General features: G+C 37.4%; 1 non-coding gene across 1 annotated transcript; it reads right to left on the bottom strand.

The window, feature by feature from the left end:
- Nucleotides 1-7,555: 7,555 nt before the first annotated feature.
- On the bottom strand, nucleotides 7,556-7,627 carry TRNAC-ACA (transfer RNA cysteine (anticodon ACA)). The gene has a single exon. It is a non-coding gene; the product is annotated as a tRNA-Cys (tRNA).
- Between the last annotated feature and the right edge of the window lie 15,808 nt (nucleotides 7,628-23,435).

The raw sequence follows: 23,435 nt of genomic DNA, 5'->3' as shown, positions 1-23,435 counted from the left end.
GCATTAACCAAGCTAAAATCAACAGAGGCAACATCTTTCAAAGAAAGCAGTATCAAAATCAATCTATGCCTAACATAAAAATATTAAAAAAACAACTCACTTAACTACAATTCTGAATTTAGGCAGGCCACTATATTTGATAGCAATATAAATAAAACAAAACACAAATATTCTTGCAAATTAAAAAATTGCGATCTTTTGCCACCAATAAAAACTATATGCAAAAGCTTACAGTTTTACAAAAGGATGAAATAGTTGTGGCAAAATGTCTTGAAAAATGATAAAGAGATAAACTGTAATTCATAGGTATCAAAATATAAAAGAATATCATATAGGCATTAAAAAAGAGCAGTAATTATATATAATTATACATATAAAGTAACAAGAAAGCAACCTTTGATAAATAAGCAGAATTGAAAGCACAGGGTCAAGGAAAAAAGAAAAATTATCAGCAGGCATCAATGAGATGGACACATCTGTATCCCACTATCTCAGATATGATGAAAATAGACTTTAGAGATAAGACTCTAATGTCACCCTAGATAGAAGGCTCTGTACCATCACTAAGAACTGCTGCTAAGTCACTTCAGTCGTGTCCGATTCTGTGCGACCCCATTGACGGCAGCCGACCAGGCTCCCCCGTCCCTGGGATTCTCCAGGCAAGAATACTGGAATGGGTTGCCATTTCCTTCTCCAATGCATGAAGGTGAAAAGTGAAAGTGAAGTCGCTCAGTCGTGTCCGACTCTTCTCCACCCCATGGACTACAGCCTACCAGGCTCCTCCATCCATGGGATTTTCCAGGCAAGAGTACTGGAGTGGGGTGCCATCACTAAGAAAGGTACCGCATAAAAACAAGAGTGGATTAAAGTGAGGTTACAGAGACAGAAGGATTTCTTTTCTTTTTTTGCTGAAATTTATCTGACAAGTAGCATTGCATAAATTTAAGGTATACAATATGTTAATTTGATACACTTACATATTTAATATGATTGCCATTGTAGCAGCAATTAGCACACCGTTACATAATTATTTCTTTTAAGTGGTTGGAATACTTAATTTCTAGTTTCTTCACAAGTTTAATGACTATAACACAAGATTTTTGTCTATACTTACTATCCTATGTATTAGACCTTTGGGGTTTATTTACTCCTCTTTGTAAGCCTGTTTCTTTAAACAGCATCTGTCCTATCCTCTAGTAACTATAATTTTGTTCTGTTTGTATGAGTTTGTCTTTTCCATATCCTACATATTAGTGATACCATACAGTAGACGTCTTTTCTATCTGATCTGTTTCATTCAGCATAATGTGCTCAAGTTCCATCCATGTTGTTGCCAACAGCAGGGGATTTTTCTCATAGTTGAATAACATTACATAATCACTATGTCATCTTTACGGATTCATTCTTTGATATGCATTCAGACACTATTAATGCTGAAATAAAACTTGGGAGTGCATATATCTCTCTGATAACCTGTTTTCATGTCCTTTAAGCATATACTCAGATGTGCAATGACTGGATCGTGTGGTAGTTCTATTTTTACTTGTTTGAAGAATCTCTCTATTGTTTTCCAAAGTGGCTGAACCAACTGCACTCCCACCAACAGTGTATTATAAATGTTCTATTTTATCCACATTCTTACCAACGTTTGCTATCTCTTGTCTTATTGTGATAGCCATCCTAACAGATGTGAGCTAATATCTCATTGTGGTTTTGATTTGCATTCATCCAATCATTGGTGATGTTGAATATCTTTTCCTGAACAGAGTTCCTCCGTTTCTTTGTTAATGAGCTATAATAGCTCTTTAGATGTTTTGGACATTAACCCTTATTCAATATATGGTTTGCTATTTTTTTTTTTTTTGCTGTGCAGAGCTTTCCTGTTTCATCAATCACATTTGTTGATTTTTGCTTTCATTGTTTGTGTGCCATATCCAAAAATATCATTGCCAGGAGCAAAGTCAAGTAGTTTCTTCCTAATATTTTTCAACTAGGAGTTTCATGGTAGCAAATATTATGTTTAATTCTTTAACCTATTTCAAGGTAATTCTTAAGTGGGGTAAATTAAGGGTCCAATTTCATTGTCTGTGTATCTTTATGCAGTTTTCTCAACACCATTTGTTGTAGAAACACTTATTTCCCCATTGGGTATCTTGGTTTCCTTGTCAAATATCAGTTGGCTGTATATGTGGGGGGGTTAATTCATGGTTTCTGTTGTATTTCTATGGTCTAAGTGTCTATTTTTATGCCAGTGCCATACTGTTTTTTTTCTTGTTCTTCTATACAAAATTTTGTTCTTCTATACAAAATTTAGGAAATTTTCTTTTTTTTTTTTAATGTGAAGAACACCATTGGAGTTTTGATGGGGATAGTGTTGCATCTATAGATGACTTTGGGAATTGTTAATATAACTATTAAATATGTTTAAATCTAAAATTTTGTGTCTGAAAATGATCTTAAAACTTCAGACTCTGGTACGATGCATCACCTGTCCTGTTAATCACTTTCAAGCATGGAAAAGAAACTGTAGACTGGAAGAAGTGAAAGCTGTGCTCTCCTAGGGCAAAGGGTGAAGTGGCTGAGAAGAGAGGCAGGCTAGAAAGATCTTACAATTTACCAGAAAGATCAAATGCGCCCTAGAGGAAAGTAGAAGAGGAATCCTTACCAAGGCGGAAAGGAAAATAGCATAGCAATCCACAATTGCATTAATTAATTATAGTAATTAACTAATTACTAAGACTAGAAAGGAAACTCTCTTTTCTAGTAGTGATTTAAAAAAATAAAAAAATGGTGGCTCAGATGGCAAAAAATCCACATGCAATGCAGGAGACCTGGGATTGATCCCTGGGTTGGGAAGATCCCCTGGAGAAGGGAATAGCAATCTATTCCAGTATTCTTCCCTGGAAAATCCCATGGACAGAACTACATTCCAATGGATCACAAAGAGCCTACACAACTGAGCGACTAAGCAAACACACACAGAGAAAGGAAATTCTCCTTTTTAGTAGTGATTAAAAAAATAGAAAAATATAGCATTATAAATACAGGAGTTGCTTTTGGTCTGGATATAAAGTCCTGAGGCATTAGAATATAGATGTTATTTGTTACCTTTTGAAGGGAAGAGGTTGCCTAGGGAATGAGGTTAGTAGATTCATGAAGACTGAACCTTAATCCTTCAAAAATGTATAGGAAGAGGCTCCATCTAGAGTCCAAGACTCATCAGTCTGTGAGGTAGGAAGAGAGGAGAGAAGATGCTTGTCTGGAAGGAGTGTGTGATCCACACTGCCCACAATCCTATGAAGAAGAATAAAATGATAACTGAGAAAGAGCTTATTGCCTAGTACAAAATTCCTTTTAGATATTGGCTGAAAATCCCATACATTTCAATTTATTTTAAAATAAGTTGAATATTATTTGAAATAAATTGAATATTTATTGAATACTAAAATGTTCATCATTCATGATTTAACTTTTCTCAGACAATCATCAAATATTCTTTAAGAAAATCTTTTAAGATAGACTATGAGTCTCCTTTTCAAATTCCCCAAGTTAAGAATTTGAGTACTATATGGGCTGTTTGCCCACAATGTCAATATTTACCTGAAAGCTCACAGTTATAAATAACTTTAGAGTCTGTAAAATGAAAGGGCCCCTATATGTAAATAATATGTACAGCTAGAAAAGTTGAAAAATCAAAATTAACACAGAAAATGCAAATAGGTGGCAACTACCCAGATTCCCAGTAATGTGACCACTCTGATTATCTCTCTCATTTTGAATTAGTTATTGCTTTGAAATTTAATAAAAATTATTGACCACTCTTTGAAGGAAATAATAAACCATCCATAATTTTATCAGATAAACATTTGTAATGGAATTTCCTTTTCATTATTCATGAATAAACTCAGATATTAAAGTTTAAATTTTTTACTATAATTAGTGGGCTTATACAATGAATATCTTCATTGACTTCATAAATGCCAAATTATACTTTTTCTTCTCCTTTTTTTCAACGTTGAGTTATAATGAACAAGTAACACTGTATATGGCTAAGGTGTACATCATGTTGATTGTATATATTTATATATCAGTTCCCACTATAGCATTAGCTAACATCTCCATCCTGTCACATAATTACAATTTCTTTTTTGAGGTGAGAACATATATTTAAGGTATATTCTCTCATCATCCTTCAAACTTATAATACAGAGTTATTCGCTGTAATCACTGCACTGAATAACATTCCTGTGTGTGTGTGTGTGTGTGTGTGTGTGTGTGTGTTATATCTATTTGTGGACACTCACATTGTCCCCATATCTAGGCTTTTGTGAATAATGCTGCAATGAACATGTGAGTGCAGATCCTAATTTCAATGCCTTTAAACATAACACCCAGAAATGGCATTGCTGGATCCTATGGTAGTTCTATTTTTAATTTTTTAAGGAACCTGCATACTGCTTTCCATAGTGACTGTGCCAATTTACATTCCCACCAACAGTGAGCAAGGACTCCCTTTTCTCCATACCTTTGCCAGTACTTGTTATCTCTTGTCTTTTGGATGAGAGCCATTCTGACAGGTGTGAGATGATAGCTCACTGTCATTTTGACTTGCATTCCCTGATGGCTGGTGACATCAGACACATTTAATACACTGTTGGCTATTTCTATATCTGCTCTGGAAAAAAATCTCTTCAGTCCCTTTGCCACTTTTTAATTTTTTTCCTATTCAGTAGTATGAATTCTTTATATATCTTGGATAATAACACTGTGTCAGATATATGATTTGCAAGAAATCTTTTTTCTTTTCATTTTGTTGATTGTTTTGGTGTTTAGAAGCACTTTGGTTTTAAGCCTACTTAATACTTTTTGCTTTTGTTGCTTGGAAAAATATCAAATTCTTAATTTATAAAGTGAAAAATTATTTGATAGTTAATAGCCTTGAAACATACAGTAACCAGTTTGTGTGGTCTTTAAAGTAAACATAACGAAAGCACAATTATAATGAAAATCTTTCTTTTTAATAATTAATTAAGTGCATATATATATATTCTTTAATTTATAGAAGTGAAAAGAAAGTGAAAGTCATTCAGTCACGTCAGACTCTTTGTGACCCCATGGATTATACAGTCCATGGCATACTCCAGGCCAGACTACTAGAGTGGGTAACCTTTCCCTTCTCTAGGGGATCTTCCCAAACCAGGGATCAAACCTAGGTCTTCTGCATTGCAGGCAGATTCTTCACCATGTGAGCCAGTAGGGAAGCCCAAGAATACTGGAGTGGGTAGCCTATGCCTTCTCCAGTAGATCTTCCTAACCCAGGAATAGAATCAGGGTCTCCTGCATTTCAGGTGGATTCTTTACCAGCTGAGCCACCAGGGAAGCCCAATTTATAAAAAAAAGTATTCCTTTTTTTTTTGTTTGTTTCTCCTTTTCTGGATTAAAAGTTCTTTGAGGGTAAGAAAGTATCATAGGCAATGCCAAATCTTGAACTATTACAGAGCAAGATAGTTAAAATTTTAAAAAAAAGATTAGATCAGCTAACCTGGAAAACAAAGTCTGGAATTTATATATAGGAGATTAACTACAGAGAGCTCATATAATCAACATTTGCCACAAATATGAAAGCTGAAATGTAAGGCCTTCTCAACAAAGATCTTAACCTATCCTCCAAGGAGCTCTAGAATTAATATGGACACTTCAAAATTTTTCCTTATGTGAATATGGGACCTGGCTTTAATAGTCAACAGTGGAAACAGTAATAGACTTAATTTTAGGGGTTCCAAAATTACTGCAGATGGTGACTGCAGCCATGAAATTAAAGATGCTTGCTCCTTGCAAGAAAAGTTATGACCAACCCAGACAGCATATTAAAAAGCAGAGACATTACTTTGCCAACAAAGGTCCTTCTAGTCAAAACTTTGGTTTTTCCAGTAGGCATGTATGGGTGTGAGAGTTGGACTATAAAGAAAGCTGAGTGCAGAAGAATTGATGCTTTTGAACTGTGGTGTTGGAGAAGACTCTTGAGAGTCTCTTCAACAGCAAAGAGATCCAACCAGTCCATCCTAAAGGAAATCAGTCTTGAATATTCATTGGAAGCACTGATGCTGAAGCTGATGAAACTCCAATACTTTGGCCACCTGAAGGGAAGAACTGACTCATTTGAAAAGACCCTGAAGCTGGGAAAGATTGAAGGCAGGAGAGGGGGACGACAGAGGACGAGACAGTTGGATGGCATCACCGACTTGATGGACATGAGTTCAAGTAAATTTCGGGAGCTGGTGATGGGCAGGGAGGCCTGGTGTGCTGCCGTCCATAGCATCACAGAGTCAGACGCGACTGAGCAACTGAACTGAACTGATTGACTATATATGGTATATTGATACAACTTGCCCTTAGAAAGGAAGAATGATCTTGGGTGAAGCAACATTTTACAGCTAAAGGACTGTCCCAGAAAGAGATTCAGCTAAGAGCTGTAAACCACCAAAGCTCCCAGCAGCCAGGATAATGAGTGTTTCTGTGCTGAAGGGGGTACCTGGGAAGTTCACTGTGACATCTACAGCATCACATCTTTCAAGCCATGTAGGTGTATTTGATTCATATAATGCTATGGAAATTGCTTCTTCAGACTCTACTGTGTCTTGTTTCCTGCGATGACATTGTAAGAGGGAGGTTGGTTGAGGAACTACAACCCCTGACTCTGCAGCTCCTCTTGATGGCATAATTATATATCATCACCATCTCCCCTCCCATCCATTCTAGATTCCCTATATAATGAACTAGCACCTAGTTAACATAGAAGAGAACTTCATCTTACTTGGGCTTCCCTTGTGGCTCAGCTGGCAAAGAATTCATCTGCAATGTGGGAGACCTGGGTTCGATTCCTGGGTCAGGAAGATTCCCTGGAGAAGGGAAAGGCTACCCACTCCAGTATTCTGGCCTGGAGAATGCCATGGACTGTATAGTCCATGAGGTCGCAAAGAGTCACACACGACTGAGTGACTTTCACTTTCACTTTCATCCTTCTTGGTGGAGACTACAGAGGTTTACTGTATTTTTCTATTCACAGTTAAAATTGCTCAAGGTAGAACCAATGGACGATGTGGATGGCCTAGCTTTCCAAATTATTCTTCCCTACCGTCTCCATTATATAACAAAAGTCTTATCACCTCCTGATGAGCAGAGTCAATTTACCCCTGCCAGGATTGACTCTTTTCCTTGCCTGATAGACTCTAAATATGAGAAGTTCAGTGTGATGGGGTTGGTTACCATATCTAGAGTATAACAGGAATATTGCTGTGTTACCTGGTGAAAGTATACCTCCTCTGGGCCACAGGACCATTAACCTCAAGGAGCCAAGAGTAACAGAGATGGAAAACACATGTTTTCTAAGTATATCACTAAGAGTCAAGGTAAGCAGAAAGAAAGTGAAAGTGAAGTCCCTCACTTGTGACCAACTCTGCGATCCCATGGACTGTAGCCTACCAGGCTTCTCAGTCCATGGGATTTTCCAGGCAAGGGTACTGGAGGGGGTTGCCATTACCTTCTCCAGGGGATCTTCCCTACCCAGGGATTGAACCTAGGTCTCCTGCATTGTAGGCAGATGCTTTACCCTCTGAGCCACCAGGGAAGCCCAAGGTAAGCAGAGCCACTGCTAATTTCACTTTATGATTTTCAAACTACTATAATCTACCAATTGGAGACATCTCACTATATAACAGCAACTCAGTTATAGCATGTAGAAAAATCACTCCTCATCATCATAGGGAATTATCTTTAAGATGACATATTCAACTATATATTTAAACAGGCCATTCCATTACTCTACCAAGCTTGGAGCTTCAGGGTGGCATGATATGCAAGGTGGATTTTATAGTTGAGTGCTCACTATTGCCACATATCCTTTGATCTTGTGTTTGTCATGCCATCTGTTGGAATATCAGTAGATCAAATGCACTGTATTATTTAGATACTATTGCTACCCTAGAACATAGCAAGCAGAACAAGAAACTCCAACAAGAATGTGGATCTGTCTTTGTGATGATAAAATGCTTCCCTTTTCATGATGAAGGGAGTCCAGTGTAACTAGCTTGTCACCAGAAAGCCTGCTCATTTCTTCAGTAAATGGTGCTGTATCAGGGGCTGAGGGTTGATTTCTGTTGTGGCGAGACTGAGTGATAGAAGGAAGCAATAGCTTCATAGCCTCCACCCTTGCCAGGGTAGGATGTTGTGCCAATACTGGAGTGGCCGTGAAAATGTTTGGTTGGCATCAAGTGTCCAAGTTATTCTGGATCCTTTGCTGTTTAGTACTCTCTCTCTAATGAATGCTTTTTAGTAGGTGTTAACCTGCAGTAAGAAGGTTTTCAAACTTAGAATAGAACCATGCCTCTCCATCCTTGAACACACCTTATTCTCAGTTCTCCATGTCTCTAATCTTCCATTCCTTCTTGTAGATTTCCTTCTAACTAGCCAAAGAAGCTGGCCTTTGTATTACTTTATTAGGGCTGCTGTAATATGACAGACTGGTGGCTTAAACAACTGAAACTTATGTTCTCCCTGTTCTCATGATCTGAGATCAAGGTGTTGGTAGGTCCATTTCCCCTGAGGTCTCTCTCCTTGGCTTGAGATGACCGCCTTCTTCCTGTGACTGTACATCACCTTTGCTCTGTGTGCCCATCCCTGACATCTCTTCCTATAAGGATGCAAGTCACACCAGATTAGGGTCTTACTCGGAAGGCCTCGTTTTAACTCAATGACACTTTTATAGACTTTACCTCCCAGTACAATTACATTTTGAGGTACTGGAAGTTGGAATTTCAACAAATGCATTTTGGGGGACAGACCTGAGACCAGAGCATCAGTGCCAATGATATTTGTTCTCTAGTCACTAAATTGTGGTCCAGTCACTAAGTCGTGCCTGATTCTTTCTGATCCCATGGACTGTAACATGCCAGACTCTTAGAAGAGCCTCCACTATCTCCCCGAGTTTGCTCAAATTCATCTCCATTGAGTCAGTGATGCTATCTAACCATTTCATCCTCTGCTGCCCACCTCTCTTTTGTCTTCAATCTTTCCCAGCATCAGGGTATTTTCTAGTGAGTCAGCTGCTTGGATGAGGTGACCAAAGTATTGGAGTTTCAGCTTTAGTGTCCATCTTTCCAGTGAATATTCAGGGTTGACTTCCTTTAGGTTAACAGGTTTAATCTTTTTGCAGTCCAAGGGACTCTTAAGATGTCTTCTCCAGCACCACACTTTGAAAGCATCAGTTCTTTGGTCCAATATTCCCATCTCTTTAAGAATTTATCATAGTTTGTGGTGATCCACATAGTCAAAGCCTTTAAGAAAGTAGATTATTTTTCCTGATATTATATAGTCTAATAGTCTAATGACAGGCTACTTTTCTGTCTACACAAAGTGGCTAACCAGGTATGAAATTTTAAATTCTTTGCATCAGAATATTGATTCACCAGTCTCTTTTAGGCCACTCTTAAAAGGTGCCTTTTATTTAGATGATCAGTCGTGTCCAACTCTTTGCAACCCCATGGACTGTAGTTTGCCAGGCTCCCTTGTCCATCAGGTTTTCCAGGCAAGAATGCTGGAGTGGGCTGCCTTTTCCTTCTCCAGGGGATCTTCCTGACCCAGGGATTGCCCCTGCATCTTTTACATTGGCAGGAAGGTTCTTTTCCACTGAGCCATCAGGGAAGCTAAGGGTGCCTTGCTCCTGCTGCTGCTAAGTCGCTTCAGTCATGTCCAACTCTGTGCAACCCCAGAGACGGCAGCCCACCAGGTTCCACAATCCCTGGGATTCTCCAGGCAAGAACACTGGAGTGGGTTGCCATTTCCTTCTCCAATGCATGAAAGTGAAAAGTAAAAGTGAAGTCGCTCAGTCGTGTCTGACTCGTTGCGACCCCATGGACTGCAGCCTACCAGGCTCCTCCATCCATGGGGTTTTCCAGGCAAGAGTACTAGCATAGCCATTAAACAATATTAGTGTGCACCGACACGTTCTCACAGGTTAATGTGAGCAAAAGTTGAACCAGACTTGGACTTGACCTCTTTTTTTCAGCTATCCATATGGCATTCTTGTGGCCACAGGTGTGAGCTGAGGAGGAGGGCTGTGATAAAACGCTGGTGGGTGATTTGGGAACCTTGGCCATCTGTACATGCAGCTTGCATTTACATCTGGCTGTGCTTGTTTCTGATCCCAGATATATGAGACATCTTATAATATATTGCTATTGGGTCCACCTAAACTTAGACTTCCCAGGTGGAGCAGTGGTAAAGAATCTGCCTGCCAAATCAGGAGATGCAAGAGACACAGTTTCTATCCCTGGATTGGGAAGATCCCCTGGAGTAGAAGATGGCAACGCACTCCAGTAAAGAGTTGTACATGACTGAGCACAGCACAAACTTCTAGACTTCTGACTTGGTGGGTCTGATACCACCTGGCTCATAATGAGCAGTTACGGCCACGTGGTCACTTGATACTCCATGTTCTGAGAATTATCCCTAACAAGTTCATTCAAAGTCATTTATCTGTCATATGCTTAGCCAGTGCCATTTTCAGTTTTCTTGTGCTTCATTATGCTTGTGACGGTTCCTCTAAATACACCATCTCTTGAACAACTCTACTTCTTTGGTTTAATTCACCTTTTAAAACATGCTGAAAAAGGCCATGGCTTGTTTCTTTTGGCTTTAATCCAGAAATGATTTATAATATGATTTGTACTGCTTTAAAAACAAAACTAATGATAATTTTTCCTAAGGCTATTTTCTAATTTGTTGAGTCATGTCTGTCATGATTTTGTTTTATGATTGATTTACTAGTATATAATGAGAAAATGGCAAGGATCCTCTTAAATTATTAACTCACAAATAAACTGCATAACTTGGCATGATTGCAAGGCTAAATCAACCTCTGGTTGATTCATTAGACTATGAAGCCAAGAATCCTTGTGTGAAGAAATAAAGAGAACAGCTGCTTGGTGTTGACGTATAGCCTTGTTGTAAATAGCTGAATAGATGTTGTCCTCTTGGGAGATTAGCATTTAATCTTTAACAGGAAATTTTAGTGCATGTGTTCCACTGGGACAAGTCCACAGCTGTAAAATATGAAAGGTAGAGTACCTCCCATGGATAAATAGTTCTGATAAGAAGCATTTCTCTGACTTGAGACTTTGAATCTATTTGCCTGGTTATGGTCCATCAGGGTCTGCCTCAAGCTACAGAATGAAAGTTTACATCAGCCGAATTATGGTAGAGGGCCAGATAAAAATTGACAACAACAAGATCTGATTGAATTCAACTATCAAGGGAAAAAATCTTAAAAAAAAAAGCAAAGTATGCTTAATACTGGAATAAAAGTCATTTTCCCTTTATGGAGGATAAATAAGCTCTTGATCTGACCAGTGGTAACTGCTCCCTGGATGATCATAACCAAGTGGCAGTGTCTGCATACTATCTAACCACATTTCCTGGAACCTTTAAAAGATTTGCAACTAATTTTTTTTTCTTTTTTTAATGTAGGGTAACTTAGCTAATAGGATAACTCAGCTAAGAGGGTTTGGGATGGGGAACACATGTATACCTGTGGCGGATTCATTTTGATATTTGGCAAAACTAATACAATTATGTAAAGTTTAAAAATAAAATAAAATTAGAAAAAAAATAAAGTATAGTTTGGAATAATAAATTTAGAAAGAAGAGAACGTGATACCTTAGATTTGGGCAGTGATGTTCCCAATTATAGTGACTTCATTTCAAAAGCATTCCATTTAGAAAGGTAGAATCCAGTTAAGGCCATTTCAGGGAACACATTTCCACCACAGTAAAGATGTCATTACTTATTCTCACATTGCAATTTCCTCTTGAAAACCAATAGCTGCAAAGGAATATTATTTTCACTATCCATATTTTTTTCCTTAATCTTAAGAAATTTTTATTCTATGTTATAATTTTTCAGGTTTTTGTTTTTCTTAATTTTTATTGGAGTATAGTTGATTTACAATATTGTGTTAGTTTCAGGTATACAGCAAAGTGAATTATGCTCGATAATGGATAATTGATATATATTGCATATATCCACTCTTGGATTGTTTTCTCATATAGGTCATTACAGAGTATTGGGTAGAGTCCCATGTGCTATACAGCAGGTTCTCCTCAGTTATCTATTAATAATTTATATGAAGTAGTATGTGTGTATCAGTCCTAATCTCTAAATTTATTCCTGCCACTTTCCTCCCTAGTGACCATGTTTGTTTTCTACTGCTGTGAATCTCTGTTTTGTAAATAAGTTCATTTGTACCCTTAAAAAAAAAGATTCCACATATAAGGAATATCATAAGACATGCATACGTAAACCACATGAGTTTATTTTTCCTAGTTGAACACAACTAGTAAAACATCAGATAAGTTAAATGAGAATAATGTCTGTACACCAGCAAATCTGATTTTAAAAACTATAATTTTAAAAAGAAATATATAAAAGCTATCAATGGAAATTAAAAATATAGGCAGTAGCAACTTCAATTAAGAAACTACTACACCTGAAAAGAAAAAAACTCAATAGAATTGTTGAATAGCAAAAAGTTTGCTGATATAATACAGATAATGAAATAGGCTGATTCCAAGAATTCTCCCAAAATCCAGAATCAAAAACAAAAATATCTTTAGAAACATGATACCTTAATGCTTAACAGCATAACCTATCCCCTTTACTAACTATGTGACCTTGGGTTAGTTCCTTAGTAAAGTTAGGAAAAAATATATACAATGGGATAACACACAGTGTGATACAGATCTAAATGATTTAGAGGAGAGAAACTTAAAACATGCTTTTAAATGAGGAAAAGTAAGTTAAAGAAGCCTGGCTTGCTGCAGTCCATGGGGTTGCAAAGAGTCAGACACAACTGAGCGACTAAACTCAACTGAATTGAATTGTGCTGTGAATGTACTTATTTAGAAATAGATGAGTGATAGTTGAATACAGTAGAAGAAACTAATTGAAAACATTTCTTTCAAAAACAACTTTTCTTGCCTACTGTATTAGGCAGAAGAAAAGATAGGGGAATGTTAGTAATTTTGGTAAGCTACATTAGGAAAACAGCTTTAGTTTAGTTATTATCTTTAATCATGATACCGACTTTCTCATCCTGAACTAGCCATTTTGAAGCTACATTAAGAAGTTCAGCTCCTTTATAGTTATATTTATAATAACAATTAAATTTAGAGGAAAGTTCTCCATTTAAAATATGTTCTCTAAGAAACAATCTGTGCTAAGGATAAGTAGGATGTTGTGGCTTGTTCTTAGCTTTTCAGATATGGGTCTGTGAAAAAAAAAATCAAAGAAAAAAGTGTTACAAAGAGCAAACACTGCCGACTGGCAATGGTAAAAAAAGAACCCACATATCTCACTGCAAGAAGATACATGGGAAACTTTGCTGATGGGATAAGGAGATAGTCATAGAAACCAGACGGACTGTATAGCCAAGTTGTACTTAGTGTTTCAATGAAAATGATTTAAATCTGACAGACAGAGGTCATAGTTGCCTTTCAGTATGCAAAACAAATACCATCAGTGATAAAGTGCAATGGTTTAAACAAAGAATAGACATGCCTAATGGTTCTGCCTAAGGCAACTGCATTCTTAGTTCAGTTGCTAAAGGCAACTCAATGAACAGCCCAAGTTCACTTCAGTTCAGTTAATCAGTCGCGTCCAACTCTTTGCAACCCCATGGACTGCAGCACGCCAGGCCTCCCTGTCCATCACCAACTCCTGGAGTTTACCCAAACTCACATCCATTGAGTCGGTGATGCTATCTCATCCTCTGTCATCCCCTTCTCCTCCTGCCTTCAATCTTTCCCAGCATCAGGGTCTCTTCTAATGAGTCAGCACTTCCCATCAGGTGGCCGAAGTGTTGGAGCTTCAACTTCAGTGTCAGTCCTTCCAGTGAATATTCAAGATGAATTTCCTTTAGGAATGAATGTTTGGATCTCCTTGCAGTCCAAGGGACTCTTAAGGGTCTTCTCCAACGCAGTTCAAAAGCATCAATTCTTCAGCACTCAGCCTTTTTATGGTCCATCTCTCATATCTGTTCATGGCTTTTGAAAAAACCAAAGCCTTTACTATAAGGACCTTTGTTGGCAAAGTAATGTCTCTGCTTCTTAATATGCTGTCTAGGCTGGTCATAGCTTTTCTTTCAAGGAGCAAGGGTCTTTTGATTTCATGGCTGCAGTCACCATCTTGCAGGGATTTGGGAGTGCAAGAAAATAAAGTCTCTATTTCCATTTTTTCCCCATTTATTTACCATGAAGGGATGGGACTGGATGCCATAATCTTAGTTTTTGGAATGTTGAGTTTAAGCCAGCTTTTGCATTCTCCTTTCACCTTCATCAAGAGGCTCTTTAGTTCCTCTTTGCTTTCTGCCATAAGAGTGGTGTCATTGGCATATCTGAGGTTATTGATATTTCTCCCTGCAATCTTGATTCCAGCTTGTGCTTCATCCAGCCTGGCATTTCACATGATGTACTCTGCATGTAAGTTAAATAACCAGGGTGACAATATACAGCCTTGACACACTCCTTTCCCAATTTGTAACCAGTCCATTGTTCCATATTTGGCTCTAACTGTTGCTTCTTGACCTGCATACAAATTTATCAGGAGGCAGGTAAGGAGGTCTGGTATTTCCATCTCTTAGAGAATTGTCCACATTTTGTTGTGATCCACACAGTCAAAGGATTTTGTTTAGTCAATGAAGCAGAAGTAGATGTTTTTCTAAAATTCTCTTACTTTTTCTGTGATCCATCAGATGTTGGCAGTTTGATCTCTGGTTCCTCTGCCTTTTCTAAATTCAGCTTGGACATCTGGAAATTCTTGGTTCATGTACTGTTGAAGCCCAGTTTGAAGAATTTGAGCATTACTTTGCAAGTGTGTAAGATGAGTGCAATTTTGCAGTACATTCTTTGGCATTGCCTTTCTTTGGGACTGGAATGAAAACTGACTTTTCCAGTCCTGTGGCCACTGCTGAGATTTCCAAACTTGTTGGCATATTAAGTGCAGCACTTTCACAGCATCATCTTTTATGATCTGAGATAGTTCAGCTGAAATTCCATCACCTCCACTAGCTTTGTTCGTAGTGATACTTCTTAAGGCCCACTTGACTTCACCTTCAGGATGTCTGGCTCTAGGTGAGTGATCACACTTTTATGGTTATCTGGATCATTAAGATTTTTTTTTGTACAGTTCTTCTGTGTATTCTTGCTATCTCTTCTTAATATCTTCTGCTTCTGTTAGGTCCATACCATTTTGTCCTTTATTATGCCCATCTTTGCATGAAATATTTCCTTGGTATTTGCATTAAATATTGAAGAAAATAATATGAAATATTGAAAAAAATATTGGGAAATATTGAAAAATTATCCTTAATATTTACATGAAATAGTCCCTTCGTTCCCATCTTTGTATGAAGTGTCTCCCTTGAGCCGTATACCTCTTTTTCACCTGATGAAAATGATGAATCTGGCTCTCCATAAAAAATGCACTTTAATGCATAAAATAGGCAAACAATATCAGGGCATTTGTGGACCCTTTGCTCCATATTTACAATCTGTTTTCTAGGGAAGATATATTGAAACACATTTTTCCTTGCTATTTCTGGATTCAGTGTTACTTACACTACAGCAAAGGAGACTGGTTTAATGATTGAGTGACCAGTGAATAGTGCACACGCAGTTTCTTGACAGAAAAACCATCAAACAGAAGTGACAACATGAATAATGGATGGATTTTTTTTTTCTCTTTGGTTTCTGTGACCTCTCTGGAGAGAGAAAAACACCAAAATCAAGCATTTTCTAGGATGCTATACTCTGAAACTGGGACCCAAAAGCCCCCAGGTGAGACCTAGGTCAGCAAAGTAAAGCCCACACACAGCACTCAGTACAAATCCAAGTTTTTGTACCTTATATATTACCTTTTGATTTTTTTTTCATTCAGCATTATGTCTATTTAATTCATCTGAGTTGTGTCTAGATCTAGTTAATTTATTTGTATTGTAACTTGTATTTATAGTATCCTGTTTTAAGTGTATAAGTTAGAATATATATCATCATTTGTGACCTACAGGTTTTGAAATTTTCTTTTATATCAAGTCAAAGGTTCTTCCAATTATGTAGAAGTGGGATTGGTAGGCACTAGGACATTTGCTTGTTTATCTTTAGGAGTTACTTCCATAAAATTTCCCAAAATGTTGAACACATTGAAAATTCTACCAACAAGTTGTGAGAATTCCAGTTACTGCAGAGTCTTAACCATCAACTTGAAATTGATGATTTAAAAATCCCAGCTATTTGAGTTGTTGTATAGAGAAACCAAGTTGCAATTTTGATGTATAATTATCAAGTGAAGGACATGGTGATAAGATTCACACTACCTGATTTCAAATTTTATTATAAAGCTTACAGTAATCCTGACCATGCTGTATTATGGGAAGGTAAAACTCAATAGATCAGAATACAGAGTCTAAAATGAAAATCTCATCTGTGTGGTCAATTATTTTTCAACAAATATGTAAATGACACAATAGAAGAAATCATCTTTTCAAAAAATAGTGCTAAAACATTTGAAAGTTCATATGCAAACAAATAGACCTCGACTGTTACTTCAAGTTATGTATGTACACATGCTTAGTTGCTCAGTCATGTCCAACTCTTTTGGACCTCATGGATTACAGCCCACCAGGCTCCTCTGTCCCTAGAATTTTCCAGGCAAGAATACTGGAGTGGGTTGCTATGTCCTACTGACAAGTTATACATTACCAAAAAAAAAAAAAAAACAACTCAAAATAGATCATAGACACTAATGTAAGAAGTAAAACTATAAAAACTTTAGAGGAAAACTTAGAAAAAAATTTGTGACCTTGGATTAGGCAAAGATTTCTTAGTTTGCAAAAGTACAAACTTTAAAGGGAAGAAATATGTATATATGCTGAAGCTCATAAAAATTTAAAAGATCTCTTTGTATGACACTGTTATGAAATACAAGACACAGATTGAGAGAAAATATTTGCAAAATACCTATCTGGTAAAGAGCTTGAATCCAAAATACATAAAAGTTAATCGCAGCTCAATTAATAAGGTAATAACCTAATAAAGGAAATTGCCAACATTTTTTATCTAAAAATGAACAATACTTCACCAAGACATATATGAGCTGCTGGTGAGCCTATGACAGGGGGTTCATCATCATTATTAATTGTAGAAATGCAAATATAAAACATATTGGATACTACTACAGCACATTTAGAAAATGGCTAAAATTAGAAAGAAGAAGTACCTGAGAAAATGAGAAACTGGGACTTTCAAGTAACTGAGGGGATAAGCAGAAAGCTGGCCAAATGCATAGCTATTCTGGAAGACAGTTTGGCAGTTTGTTTTGAACTAAAAAGTACACTTGCTGTGTGACTCAGTAATGCCACTAGTAAGTATTTACTCAAGAGAAATGAGAATAATAGCCATACTAACTCATTCAAGGTAAGGAGCAGTGGCTGAGCTTTGCTGGAGCAGCCGTGAAGAGATACCCCACGCCCAAAGTAAGACAAACCCAAGTAAGACGTTTGGTGTTGCGAGAGGGCAACAGAGGGCAGAAAAACTGAAACCATAATCAGAGAAAACTAGTCAACCTAAACACATGGACCACAGCCTTGTCTAACTCAGTGAAACTAAGCCATGCCCTGTGGGGCCATCCGAGATGGGTGGGTCATGGTGGACAGGTCTGACAGAATGTGGTCCACTGGAGAAGGGAATGGCACACCACTTCAGTACTCTTGCCTTGAGAACCCCATGAACACCATGAAAAGGAAAAATGATAGGATACTGAAAGAGGAACTCCCCAGGTCAGTAGGTGCCCAATATGCTACTGGAGATCAGTGGAGAAATAACTCCAGAAAGAATGAAGGGATCGAGCCAAAGCAAAAACAATACCCAGCTGTGGATGTGACTGGTGATAGAAGCAAGGTCCGATGCTGTAAAGAGCAATATTGCATAGGAACCTGGAATGTCAGGTCCATGAATCAAGGCAAATTGGAAGTGGTCAAACAGGAGATGGCAAGAGTGAACATAGATATTCTAGGAATCAGTGAACTAAAATGGACTGGAATGGGTGAATTTAACTCAGATGACCATTATATCACTACTGCAGGCAGGAATCCCTTAGAAGAAACAGAATAGCCATTGTAGTCAACAAGGGAGACCGAAATGCAGTACTTGGATGCAATCTCAAAAACGACAGAATGATCTCTGTTCATTTCCAAGGCAAATCATTCAATATCACAGTAATCCAGGTCTATGCACCAACCAGTAACCCAGAAGAAGCTGAAGTTGAATGGTTCTATGAAGACCTACAAGACCTTTTAGAACTAACACCCAAAAAAGATGTCCTTTTCATTGTAGGGGACCAAATGCAAAAGTAGGAAGTCAAGAAACACCTGGAGTAACAGGCAAATTTGGCCTTGGAATACGGAATGAAGCAGGGCAAAGGCTAATAGAGTTTTGACAAGAGAATGCACCGGTCATAGCAAACACCCACTTCTAACAACACAAGAGAAGACTCTACACATGGACATCACCAGATGGTCAATACCGATTTCAGATTGATTATATTCTTTGCAGCCAAAGATGGAGAAGCTCTATACAGTCAGGAAAAACAAGACCAGGAGCTGACTGTGGCTCAGATTGTGAACTCCTTATTGCCAAAATCAGACTTAAATTGAAGAAAGTAGGGAATATCACTAGACCATTCAGGTATGACCTAAATCAAATCCCTTATGATTATACAGTAGAAGTGAGAAATAGACCTAAGGGACTAGATCTGATAGAAAGAGTGCCTGATGAACTATGGACAGAGGTTCGTGACATTGTACAGGAGACAGGGATCAAGACCATCCCCATGGAAAAGAAATGCAAAAAAGCAAAATGGCTGTCTTGGGAGGCCTTACAAATAGCTGTGAAAAGAAGAGAAGTGAAAAGCAAAGGAGAAAAGGACAGATATAAGCATCTGAATGCAGAGTTCCAAAGAATAGAAAGGAGAGATAAGAAAGCCTTCCTCAGCCATCAATACAAAGAAATAGAGGAAAACAACAGTCTAGTCTAGGGAAAGACTAGAGATCTCTTCAAGAAAATTAGAGGTGCCAAGGGAATATTTCATACAAAGATTGGCTCAATAAAAGACAGAAATGGTATGCACCTAACAGAAGCAGAAGATATTAAGAAGATGTGGCAAGAAGACACAGAAGAACTGTACAAAAAAGATCTTCACAACCAAGATAATCACAATGGTGTGGTCACTCATCTAGAGCCAGACATCTTGGAATGTGAAGTCAAGTGGGCCTTAGAAAGCATCACTATGAACAAATAGCTCAATTCCAGTTGAGCTATTTCAAATCCTGAAAGATGATGCTGTGAAAGTGCTGCACTCAATATGCCAGCAAATCTGGAAAACTCAACAGTGGCCACAGGACTGGAAAAGTCAGTTTTCATTCCAATCCCAAAGAAAGGCAATGCCAATTATTTGGCAATGCCAAAGAATGCTCAAACTACCGCACAATTACACTCATCTCACATGCTAGTAAAGTAATGCTCAAAATTCTCAAAGCCAGACTTCAGCAATATGTGAACTGTAAACTTCCTGATGTTCAAGCTGGTTTTAGAAAAGGCAGAGGAACGAGAGATCAAATTGCCAACACCCGCCAGATCATTGAAAAAGAAAGAGAGTTTCAGAAAAACATCTATTTCTTCTTTATTGACTGTGCCAATGCCTTTGACTGTGTGGATCACAATAAACTGTGGAAAATTCTGAAAGAAATGGGAATACTAGACCACCTGACCTGCCTCTTGAGAAACCTACATGCAGGTCAGGAAGCAACAGTTAGAACTGGACATGGAACAACAGACTGGTTCCAAATAGGAAAAGGAGTACGTCAAGGCTGTATATTGTCACCCTGCTTTTTTAACTTATATGCAGAGTACATCATGAGAAATGCTGGACTGGAAGAAACACAAGCTGGAATCAAGATTGCCAGGAGAAATATCAATAACCTCAGATATGCAGATGACACCACCCTTATGGAAGAAAGTGAAGAGGAACTAAAAAACCTCTTGGTGAAAGTGAAAGAGGAGAGTGAAAAAGTTGGCTTAAAGCTCAACATTCAGAAAACGAAGATTATGGCATCTGGTCCCATGACTTAATGGGAAATAGATGGGGAAACAGTGGAAACAGTGTCAGACTTTATTTTGGGGTTCCAAAATCAGTGCAGATGCCAATTGCAGGCTTGAAATTTAAAGACGCTTATTCCTTGGAAGGAAAGTTATGACCAACCTAGATAGCATATTCAAAAGCAGAGACATTACTTTGCCAACTAAGATCCGTCTAGTCAAGGCTATGGTTTTTCCTGTGGTCATGTATGGATGTGAGATTTGGACTGTGAAGAAGGCTGAGTGCCGAAGAATTGATGCTTTTGAACTGTGGTGTTGGACAAGACTCTTGAGAGTCCCTTGGACTGCAAGGAGATCCAACCAGTCCATTCTGAAGGAGATCAGCCCTGGGATTTCTTTGGAAGGAATGATGCTAAAGCTGAAACCCCAGTACTTTGGTCACCTCATGTGAAGAGTTGACTCATTGGAAAAGACCCTGATGCTGGGAGGGATGGGGGGCAGGAGAAGGGGATGACAGAGGATGAGATGGCTGGATGGCATCACCGACTCAATGAATGTGAGTTTGAGAGAACTCCGGGAGTTGGTGATGGACAGGGAGGCCTGGCGTGCTGCAATTCATGGGGTCTCAGAGTCGGACACGACTGAGCGGCTGAAGTGAACTGAACTGAACTTGCCTGTATGCAAATATATTTAAGTAATGTTCTGATGATTGCTCCCCCACCCCCAGAATGGGTTCAACTATCTTAAACAAATGTGCATATGCCAGTACAACTATAAGAAGGAGTAGAATACCGATGCATGCAATGATTATACATCTGCACAGGTATTTCTGAAAAGCATACCACATGATCGAAGCCAGACTCAAAGGCTACAAGTGTCTGAATTTGTTCATATTACATTCAGGAGAGGGCAGACATTTAAGATGAACATGTATGTTTGAGATGGTAACTTTTATAATTGATTATTTCATTGATGATTGAACACAATTTGTTACTGAGCTCTTGATGTTTTTTGTACTTTGCTATTCAACATTTATGCTATTTTTGTTTGAATAGCAAACACCTAGGTATCTTCCCTGAATTGCTGAATTTACTTTTTATAACTTTAGTAAAATATATTATCAATCACATTCTAAGCAATTTTTATGTGCTAGGATAGACAGAAAACAATAATATATATCCTGTGTATATACAAGGATTCTTATTTTTTGTTTGGTGAGGTGAGAATTTGGCTCAAGTTTTTATGTACCCTTTTCCTTTTGATAAAATGATATATCTGAGTAACAAGATGAATTTATCATTAAGATGTCTAGATTTTTAGAATATTCACTATATTCCCATTCTTACAGAAGTGGAATGCAGACTTGAACTATATATTTACTTATATTCCAAGCTGCCTTATCTTCAGTATTTTGTACAAATACCTGTGTATTTGGAGGAAACACATAAATGTTTTTGAAAATGATTACCTTCCCTCTTTTGGCATCCCTCCATTTTCCAACTATTCCTTTCGATTTCCTGTGTTTCAGAATAATAGACATGTGCTACTTTATATTCCTAACAGCAAGAAGCATTTCACATCAGAAGGTAATCTTAATGATTCCATTAATTATAACTCATAACAATATAGTAATTACATTGGCACAGTTGGAAAGTCAAGACATGTCATTCTGCTCTAAAGAACATACATTTACTGCAAATTATTACCGTTATTGTTTTGGTTTGGGGCCTATTCTCCAGGTGTATACCCCTATTTAGGTACCTAGGGATTTTTAGGAAAAAGGTTCAACATTCTTTACGTAAAGTATGATGTTGTTTAGTTGCTAAGTCGTTTTCAACTCTTTGCCACCCCATGGATGTAGCTGGTGAGGCTCCTCTGTCCATGGGATTTCCCAGGCAAGAATGCTGCAGTGTTGCCATTTCCTTCTCCAGGGGATTTTCCAGACCCAGGGATCAAACTGGGGTCTCTTGCGTTGTAGGTGGATTCTTTACCAGCTGAGCTAGATGAGAGAAACACAAGATAGAGTTTAGCAGTTATTTGCAAGAATGTGGTGAAACTGGAATAATTGTGAACAGATGGATTCAGATTGGTGAAGAGGTTTTGAAAACAAATTTTTGAAGAAAGATTTGAAATAATCTTTGGGTACAGTATTATGGTGAAATGTAAAAGATAAGGCTAAGTTTAGACAAACGATAGGAAAGATTTCTTTTGAGGCTTTTACTACAAAGCAACTTTTGGCTCTTAATCACACAATACCATTTAAAATATATTCAGGAGATTTTAGCATGTCTATCTAATTATAAACTTTATGTTCAGTGATATGCTGGCTATTCCTATTAGGCTCATGAAACTGGCTATGTTTATTCCTTCCCTACTTCTACTTTAATGAGTGACATCACACTGGTAGCTTAAAATTGGCCTTGGTGGGAAAATGCAAGAATATGACTGCATAAAATCAGTTTTTTTTTTTTTCTTATGTTAGGTAAACCAAAGCAGTTTTGGATGCTCAAGATAGATATTAGGTAATCTAAATAGAAATTATTTTTAACAACTCTCAGCATAACACAAATCAGTTTGTAAAAAGAAATAACTGGTGAGATTTAAAGAATGCCATTTATAAACCTTTTGGTAAATGAATTTAAGCTAATACAATAGTAATAGATGTGGTTTCTTCTAAGGTAAAAGACATAGATTCTTGATAAGAAATCTCCATTGAACTTCAGCTAGTAATCCTACAAGAAACAAACCCATTGTAGTAAATCAGTCACTACATTTCTTTATTCAGTAGTTGGTAGTTGGCAGGATTTCCTAGAAAGAACCTTTGTCTATAAATGAAAGAAATTATAGATATAAGGTAAATATTATAGGGAAATAAATAAAAGTATAAAATTGCTGTTTGTGACAATTTGAACAAACCAATATATTAAATAACAAACTTAAAGAATATAGCAAGTAATCAGAATGCTAATGAACAGAAAGTTATATATATACAATATTAATGTTGTAGTGATTGATTGCTCTCTTCAGCTGTTTATTCATTCCCAAGGAGAGTAATTCATTTGTCTAGCATAATTTTAATCCCTGATATTATTTTCAGTAGCTATTATTTTTCAAATGGATATTTCAGAATGCCAATTAAGAATAGTTGAAATAACATTGACCAGTCTTTGCTGTGATTCACAATTTTTTAACACCGATACATTATATATAAAGTTATATCAGTAACTTTTTTG

Source organism: Bos indicus, chromosome 7, assembly GCF_029378745.1.
Source record: "Bos indicus isolate NIAB-ARS_2022 breed Sahiwal x Tharparkar chromosome 7, NIAB-ARS_B.indTharparkar_mat_pri_1.0, whole genome shotgun sequence".
In the NCBI taxonomy this organism is placed as follows: Eukaryota; Metazoa; Chordata; class Mammalia; order Artiodactyla; family Bovidae; genus Bos; species Bos indicus.
This window is presented reverse-complemented; position numbering and strand designations above follow the sequence as displayed.